Source organism: Megalops cyprinoides, chromosome 15, assembly GCF_013368585.1.
Source record: "Megalops cyprinoides isolate fMegCyp1 chromosome 15, fMegCyp1.pri, whole genome shotgun sequence".
NCBI classification, from domain to species: Eukaryota; Metazoa; Chordata; class Actinopteri; order Elopiformes; family Megalopidae; genus Megalops; species Megalops cyprinoides.
In genome coordinates, this window is record NC_050597.1 from 34,072,635 (window position 1) to 34,081,209 (window position 8,575).

Genomic DNA, 8,575 nt, shown 5'->3' on the forward strand with positions numbered 1-8,575 from the left:
GTTTCTAGTTACCTACCCTGGTAGAAATTTTGACCAGGATCCTGTAAGATCATTACATGTCTCTTTACGATCTCATTCAGGAACAAGATCCCTAGCAATATCCTGGCGAGTAGTGAAATACTTTATGTTCAGGTTCAGGATTCCTGTATATTCCTGCAAAGAAATGGGATCCTGGTACAGATTCTGTTCAGGAAGTGAATACTGTGAAGGAGCTTAAATACAGCAGGTATTTGTTCACGAACTTAATCTTAACCAAGATTTTTTTTAATCGTTAAAAGGATTTAGTATTTAGTAATCAAATATGATTACCATCATTTATTTCAGTTTATAACAGTAAAACTTTCATAAATATGCACCAACTATATCATAATGTATAGTATTATTTATTAGCATATAATGGAAAAGCTACTTTACAATGTACTGTAGCAAATATTCTATTCTTGTTACAGCATTATTTCATAACATTACAATCATGTGACTGTGCATGATTTGCTTTGTGATTGTCTTGATGAAGGCTTTATGATGTCTGGCAAAATAAAGAAAAGAATTCCTGTACAAAGTACATATATGTGGAGACTGGGAAATAAAGAGAGGGTTTAGTCTGGCAAAAGTTCTTTCTAGAAAGAAGTCTTGAAGGCCAAAACTTTTCTTTCTCACAGGTTTCTTATTTTCTACAGTATTTACCATATACACTCAACGACCACTTTATTAGGTTAACCTGTACACCTGCTTGTTGATGCAAATATTTAATCAGCCAATCATCTGGCAGCAAGTGAACACATAAAATCACGAAGACATAGTCAAGAGGTTCAGTTGCTATTCAGACCAAACATCAGAATAGGTAGGAAATCTGATTAAAGTGACTTTGACCGTGGGATGATTGCTGGTGCCATACAGGGTGGTTTGAGTATGTAAGAAACTGCTGATCTCCTGGGATTTTCACACACAACAGTCTCTAGAATATATAGAGAATGGTGCAAAAATCAAAAAACATCCAGCGAGCGGCAGTTCTGTGGGCAAAAACAGCTTGTTAATGACAGAGGTCAGAGGAGAATGGCCAGACTGGTCCAAGCTCACAGGAAGGCGACAGTAACCCAAATCACCTCGTAAAAATAGTGCTATGCAGAAAAGCATTTCTGAACATACCACACGTCAAACATTGAGGTGGATGGGCTACAGCAGCAGAAGACTCCTCCACGTACCACTCCTGTCAGCTAAGAACAGGAAACTGGGGCTACAGTGGGCACAGGCTCACCAAAACTAGAAGGTAGACAATTGGAAAAACATCTCCTGGTCTGACGAATCTCGATTTCTGCCGCGACATGCAGATGGTAAGGTCAGAATTTGGTGTAAACAACATGAATCCATGGTTCCATCCTGCCTTGTGTCAACGGTTCAGGCGGGAGATGGTGGTGTAATGGTGTGATGAACATTTTCTTGGCACACATTAAGCACCTTAATACCAATTGAGCATCATAAATGCCACAGCCTACCCGAGTATTGTTGCTGATCATGTGTATCCCTTTATGACAACGGTCTACCCATATTCTAATGGCTACTTCCAGCAGGATAACATGCCATGCCACAAAGCACACGTCATCTCAAACTGGTTCCAGGAACATGACAATGAGTTTAGTGTACTCCACTGGCCTCCACAATCATCAGATCTCAATCCAATAGAGCACCTTTGGGATGTGGTGGAACGGGACATTCGCAGCACGAATGTGCTGCCAACAAATCTGCAGCAACTGCGTGATCCTATCACGTCAGCATGGAGTAGAATCTCTACGGAATGATTCCAGCACCTTGTTGAATCAATGCCACAAAGAATTCAGGCCGTTCTGGGGGCAAAGGGGGGGTCCTACTACGGCTGGGCAGTATGGCCTAAAATTTATATCATGATATACTTTGAAGCACGGTAACGGTATGTATCCTGGTATATTTGTTTTTATTAAAATTTCAATATAAATGCTTCTGAAGGGGTAAAGCATTGGTATGGCAACTGCATGGCAGCTATTAATGTACTCTCAACTGTATTACTAGGACATATTTCACATAGTACAGAGGATTTTTAATAACATTTATTGTGCAAAACTGCAAAAATAAATAGACAATAATACAAAACCTTTTCTCAAGTAACTTCCATCTCTGAAAAACACTTTTTCATGAAATACAATAAAATCAAGCAGCACAAAATGAAAGTAAAAACTGACTCAGGGATTAAAGTTCTCTGGCGCTGTATGAGATCATAAAGTATTCGGACGCCTGACCATTACATTGTAATGACATTGTATTCAAATACAAAGCTGGTCCCCCTTTTGCAGCTATAACAGCTTCCACTCCACGGAGTGTTTCTGTGGGAATTTGTAGAGCATTTATGAGGTCAGGCACTGATGTTGGATGAGAAGGCCTGGCTTGCAATCTCCGTTCCAGTTCATCCCAAAGGTGCTCGATGGGGTTGAGGTCAGGGCTCTGTGCGGGCCAGTCAAGTTCATCCACACCGAACTCATCAAACCATGTCTTTATAGTCCTTGCTTTGTGCACTGGGGCACAGTCATGTTGGAATAGAAAAGGGCCTTCCCCAAACTGTTGCCACAAAGTTAGAAGCATCACATTGTCCAAAATGTCTTGGTATGCTGAAGAACTAAGATTGCCCTTCACTGGAGATAAGGAGCCTAGCCCAAACCCTGAAAAACAGGTGTGGCCAAATACTTTTGTCCATATAGTATATATATATATATATATATATATATATATATATATATACTGGGGTCCAAAATTAATGGGACACTCACTTTTTTGCTGAAAACCCACAATATTTTTGTTGCATATTCCATCAGACATTGGGAAAGTCATATTTATGTCAATGTCAATTTCAGCTTCATCTTCTGTGACCATGTTCCAACCTTGTTAGGTTTATATAGGCTTCAGTATGAGTGTTCAGTTAGGGGGCAGGGCAACGTTTAATCAGGCCTAATTGAAGTGATGGTCATTTTTGTTCACTTGTCTGCACTCAATAAGTATGTAGGTACCTTTTAAAATTAAGTTAATGTCATGGAATTGTCAGTTTGTTTGGCAGAATTAATGTCATACATATTATTAAAATGTTGGAAATAAGGGTAGTCATATATATATATATAAATTTCATGAATGATTTCTCTGTTAAGCCATGTTGCACAGCACATTCGTATGTAAATTACATAATGTAATCCTTTACTTTGACACTGAAAAAGTCACGTCACGATTAGTTCAAACAGAGCTTAGTTGTGCTTACCAACAACGCGATCATCTATCCTAAGTAAAATATTGCATTGTCACCGCTGTTTTTTTAATTAACGCTAAATAAAACGAGACGTTTTCAATGTTAGCTTTGTGTCGTTATCAAGGCAAGCAAGCTAGCTAGCGGGTTAAAGGGGACTTTAGGACCGCTGATGTCCAAGGTGTACCTAGCTAGCTAGCTAGCCGCATAGCGCCATGATATAAAGCTTGCTACGTAACATATAGTCAGAAGAATATAATCGTTTGTAAAGTCCATGCCCATTAACTAATTAAGAGGTAGTCTCAGCTGTAGACAGAACTTGAGAATCGTAGCCAAATATACTTTAATATATTTTAATTAAAGTAGCCTATCGTGTCGATGAAGTTACACCCAGATCTGTGAGGGCTCTACCGGTCAGCACGGTATAGTCAAAACCCATACCGCAGGGCAAATTCATACTGGTGTACTTTCTATACCGTTTACACCGTCCACCCCTAGGTCCTACCAGAGGCGCAAAAAGGGGGTGTGCAATATTTGCAGCGCATAGGGGCGATACGCGAAGGGGGGCACCAAAACAATGGTGAAAAATATACACATACAAGATGTATGAAAATGTGTCTTTGCTGTCAATTGTCTTTGTTTTGTCATTTAAAATAGGTACATGCTGTATTATAGACATATTTTTGAAGTTACAGCCAGGTCTAGACCGATCACACGGACAAGACAGACTACTTATTCGTTACGGCTGCGGTCCAGTGACTGTATCAATGATGAGAGTTAAAATGTCATAAAAGATTCTAGAGCGCGAGGCTTTGCGGCACCCTGTGATCTAAGTTGTCAACTTGTCATGTATGGCGTCAGATATTCACACACCTTGGCTGCCTTTTGACGGCCAAACGAGGTGGCTCAAGCATTTGATGTTAGATGTTGATCTATAGGCTACCGCGGTGCATAAGGAATGGGTGTACAATGAGTGTACAATGCCTTGAGAAAGCATTAAGCCCCCAACCCTTTTTTCCACACAAATTATTTCCACAACCTGAGATTTTGACTAATTAGACTGAGATTTTTAAAAAAGTGTTGTAAAAAAAATGTAAAAAACTCAACTCTGCAAGAGTGCAGCCCAAAAAAGAACTAAAGCATTCAAGAAATTAAACTAAATCAAGAACTGAAATGTCAACAATTAAGTATTCGTCCTACTTCTTTAGTACTTGGTTGAACCACCTTTCACGGCTATTACAGCCATCAGTCTTTTTGGACGAGTCTATTAATTTTGTACAATGTTGATGAATCAATATTAGTCCATTCCTCCTTACAAATTTCCTCAAGCTGTACCACGTTATTTGGGGAGTGGCGGTGAACAGTAGTTTTGAGGTCTTTCCACAGATGGGGTTAAAGTCAGGACTCTGACTGGGCCACTCAAGGACGTCAGTTTTCTTTATTTTAAGCCAATCCAGTGTTGTTGCTGCAGTGTGCTTCAGGTTATTGCCCTGCTGAAACACAAACTTCTGTAGCGGAGGAGGGGAGGGGAGGGGTGGGATGGGCAGAGGGTGCGGTTGCCTCGGGCCCACGGTTCTTTCAGTTACAAAAGTTGAATATTTTGAATAAAGTGTATTTGTGTGTCTTGATTGCGGCAAAAAATAAAAAGTAGGGCGTAATGGTTTCGACCGACCCCTAGCTAAGTTCCTCGCCGCGATATTTATTTTCAATGAGCAGAGGCACAATAGAGTTACAGAAAACTTTATCCGCTGTCCAGTATCCTTGTGTAAGTGTACAAACAGAAAAACTACGCCCTCTGTTCGAGTCCTGTCTTGTTTTACTCCCATCGCCGTCACTGCAGACGGAGCCGCGGTATTTAAAAATGGTCTCACGCAATGAGGTGTGTTGAAATAAAACACACCTTGTAATCCGCGTTTCTCTCCGTTCCGCCCTTCCGTCTCCGTAAATTTCCCCTTGCATCTGTCTTGCATCGCCATACAGCCTATAATAGGCTGTATAAGGGCCCACTACAGGTCCTAGCCCCCCCTGCAATTAGCCATCGGCTCCGCCGCTGTTCCTAGTTTACCAACCTGGTCTCATGGGATATACGTACCTCTGACCACTTTTTTGCAGAGCCACAGATACGTACTCTCGGGTACATTTTATCGCAGTTTTGAGAAATAAATGTCCACTGGGGGGTGTTAAAGAGAAGCTCTGTGAAATAGACGTCACTTGTTTTTTTTTTTTAATTTTACGTTAGCGAGATGTAACGGAATCTCATGGAAGCGCTCAACATGCCTAACTGCTCATGATTACAGGGTAAAGCAGCTGATGTGCCACCTTCGTTAAGGTGACATCAGGTAGCTATTTATTATTGATTATTTATTTAAATGTTTTCATCTGGCTTGCTAAATAAAAAAAAATACATAAAATAAAAAATAAATAATACCATTTGGCTCATGGTACCGCGAAAGATCAGTAGGCTATGTTAGTTTTATGTTTTGGCTGTGCTTTAATTTACTTTTAACAAAGTATCTACATAGGCCTATTTTATCTCGGATAGTAAAATTTGTCATGTTAATATAATAATCCAAAGTAAAAGTTAGGCGTGTGCATCTCTCCCTTATAAGACGATCAGATACATAGGCTATCTAGATACATGGGCTATGATACGATTCAGGGGCGATACATTTTAATGCGATATGATGCAATTTGATACAGTTCTTAACATTTGTTTAATGTAGACATTCATTTTACATTATAAATTAAAATAAACCAATTCTATAAAAGTGGTATTGCTTACCTTCACATAGATATATTTCATAAAAGACCAGGGAATCCCAAGTATTTTGTTACTTTATGGCACGGGAAAAAATGGAAGACAAATGTATCATTTCAGAATTACATGTCATTGTGTTTATTACTTTTCCAATAGACACAGACAAAAAAGACTTACTGTATGAACAAACATTTTGACATTATTAATATAAACTGAAGTCTGTCTCACACACCCATGCCCAGGCGCCTCACTTTGGCAGTTAGTTAGGGGGAGAAATATGAAAAAAAAAATTATTAAAAAACAACAACACAAAAGTCTTAACCCTTCTGTAAATTGCTTACCGCTGTAGCCTACTTAATCGCTGTTCTACAGACCTTACAAATGGCCAGACTTTTGTCCAGTTTTCCTACCTTCTTATAACATCCGAATGTCTTCCAAACTTTAGATTTTAGATTTGACGGTGCACTGTAAACCGTGTCGGCGTTGTCGGACACGTTCTTGTTTTTACCTCGTAAGCAACACTAACGTTACTCTCGTAAAAGGTAAAAGGTCAACGCCAGACACTGTGCAGATTTATTAGCGAATGAGAGGCGGTCATTATTATTTTGAAAGTAACATGACTAGTAACGTTAAATCGCAGCAGCTTAGTTTATACTAAAGTAGAATTAGCAACAAAGCTTCAGTCAACCGATTCATAACGTTATAATCGGGCCATCGGGTTCATGGTACATTTAGATCGATCCAGGTGTCCGCGTATAGATGTATGTAGCATCTTTAACGTTAAAACCGGTTTCCAATTCGTATCGGTGAATTGTTACACCCCTAGAAAAAATACATAGAAAGCAATGCAATATATTTCATATATATATATATATATATATATATATATATATATATATATATATATATATATATATATATATATATGTTTGCACATGTGGATGCGCTCATAATTGGTGATTTGTTAAATGTGTTTTTGCGAATATATAACATTAGCTAGTTTTCATATATATATATATATATATATATATATATATATATATATGTTTGCACATATGGATGCGCTCATAATTGGTGATTTGTTAAATGTGTTTTTGCGAATATATAACATTAGCTAGTTTTCTAGCCAGCTATCACTAGTAGGCCTATATTAGCTCAGCTTACACATCTGGCTGTGATGGCAGCAAATTCACACCGATCAGATACGACAACTTGAGCTTTGTAGCCAGCACATCGTGCCAACCAACAGAAACACACCGACTGCTTTATTTATCTAGCTAGCTAGCAAGCGAACTAAGAGAAGGCATATCGTTCTTGCGATACACAGCTATACTACTTGGTACGTAAATTAAAGTACACCAAAAACACAAATCGAGCTAACTAACACAGACGCTGACAGCTCACTAGCCACCTAGCTACATAACGTCCCTGAAGCTACGTACCAGCTCAGCTGACACCTCGGTTATGTTACGATGTCAGACCCGCCAGCGATCGCAGACTTTTATTTTGTTGGATATCAAGCGAACTGAAAGAACTGGTGGTTTAGCTATATGTACTACAGGACACCTAATTGAGGGTAGCTAGCTTGCTAAATCACCCAGTGGAATGAATCAGTAGGCTGTTACTCCCGTTCCCCGATATGTCGAGCAAAAAGGTTATGGGAACCTCTGCTTGGTAGCCACCAAGTACACAATCTGCTTTATCCACCAAACTAGAGAATAGCCACAACCACGGGCGCCTGCAGCTGTATGGCTGTACGCACAGTGCGTACCATGAGATTTCCGGTTTGTGAGCGCTCAACGACAGACAGAGATGTGTACCTGTGTGTATATTTGTCATGCCAATAAAGCTCTTTGGAATTGAAATTTGAAATTGAAAATTGAGGGAGAGAGGTGTGTCAGAGACATTAAAAAGGAGAAGACAGACCACGCCTTGAAATATGAATGGCATTGGCCGTAACGCTCCGTGTAGCGGTTGCATTAACGGAATTCCCGCTTTTACACCAAACGGTCAATCGCTTTGTTGGTAAAGGCGTAACCTAGGAAAAGGCAGGCCTATCGTATTCTTAAGGCGAAAAATGAACGCCCACAGCCCACTCTACTGTCACAGTTATAGCTACGCAGCACACGAACGGGGCAAATCTACCCAACGAGTAGGCTACTTAATATTAGTTACCAAGCTAACGTCCTATATAATGTATCTGATGGAGATCGGCACATTATTGCGCCAGCTTTTCCGCCAAATATAATATTATATACATATAATATTTTATATTATATGTAAAAGACGACACAATTGTGTCTGACAGGATTAAAGTATAGACCATTTTGGATTGTATGATTGTAATAATCAGTAGAAATTAGCTTGCTAGGTGTACCTAGGTAGATACTAGATAGGTGTATCAACTAGCTAGCTATCTTGCTAGCTAAAGTTAGCTTGCAGTACACTGAAAAAGTAGGCTAGCTATAAAACAAACAACAAACTGTGATACACCGATTTTATTAAGTACCGGGCATAAAAATGGCTTAACGTAAGATAACGACCATATTCCTTGGATT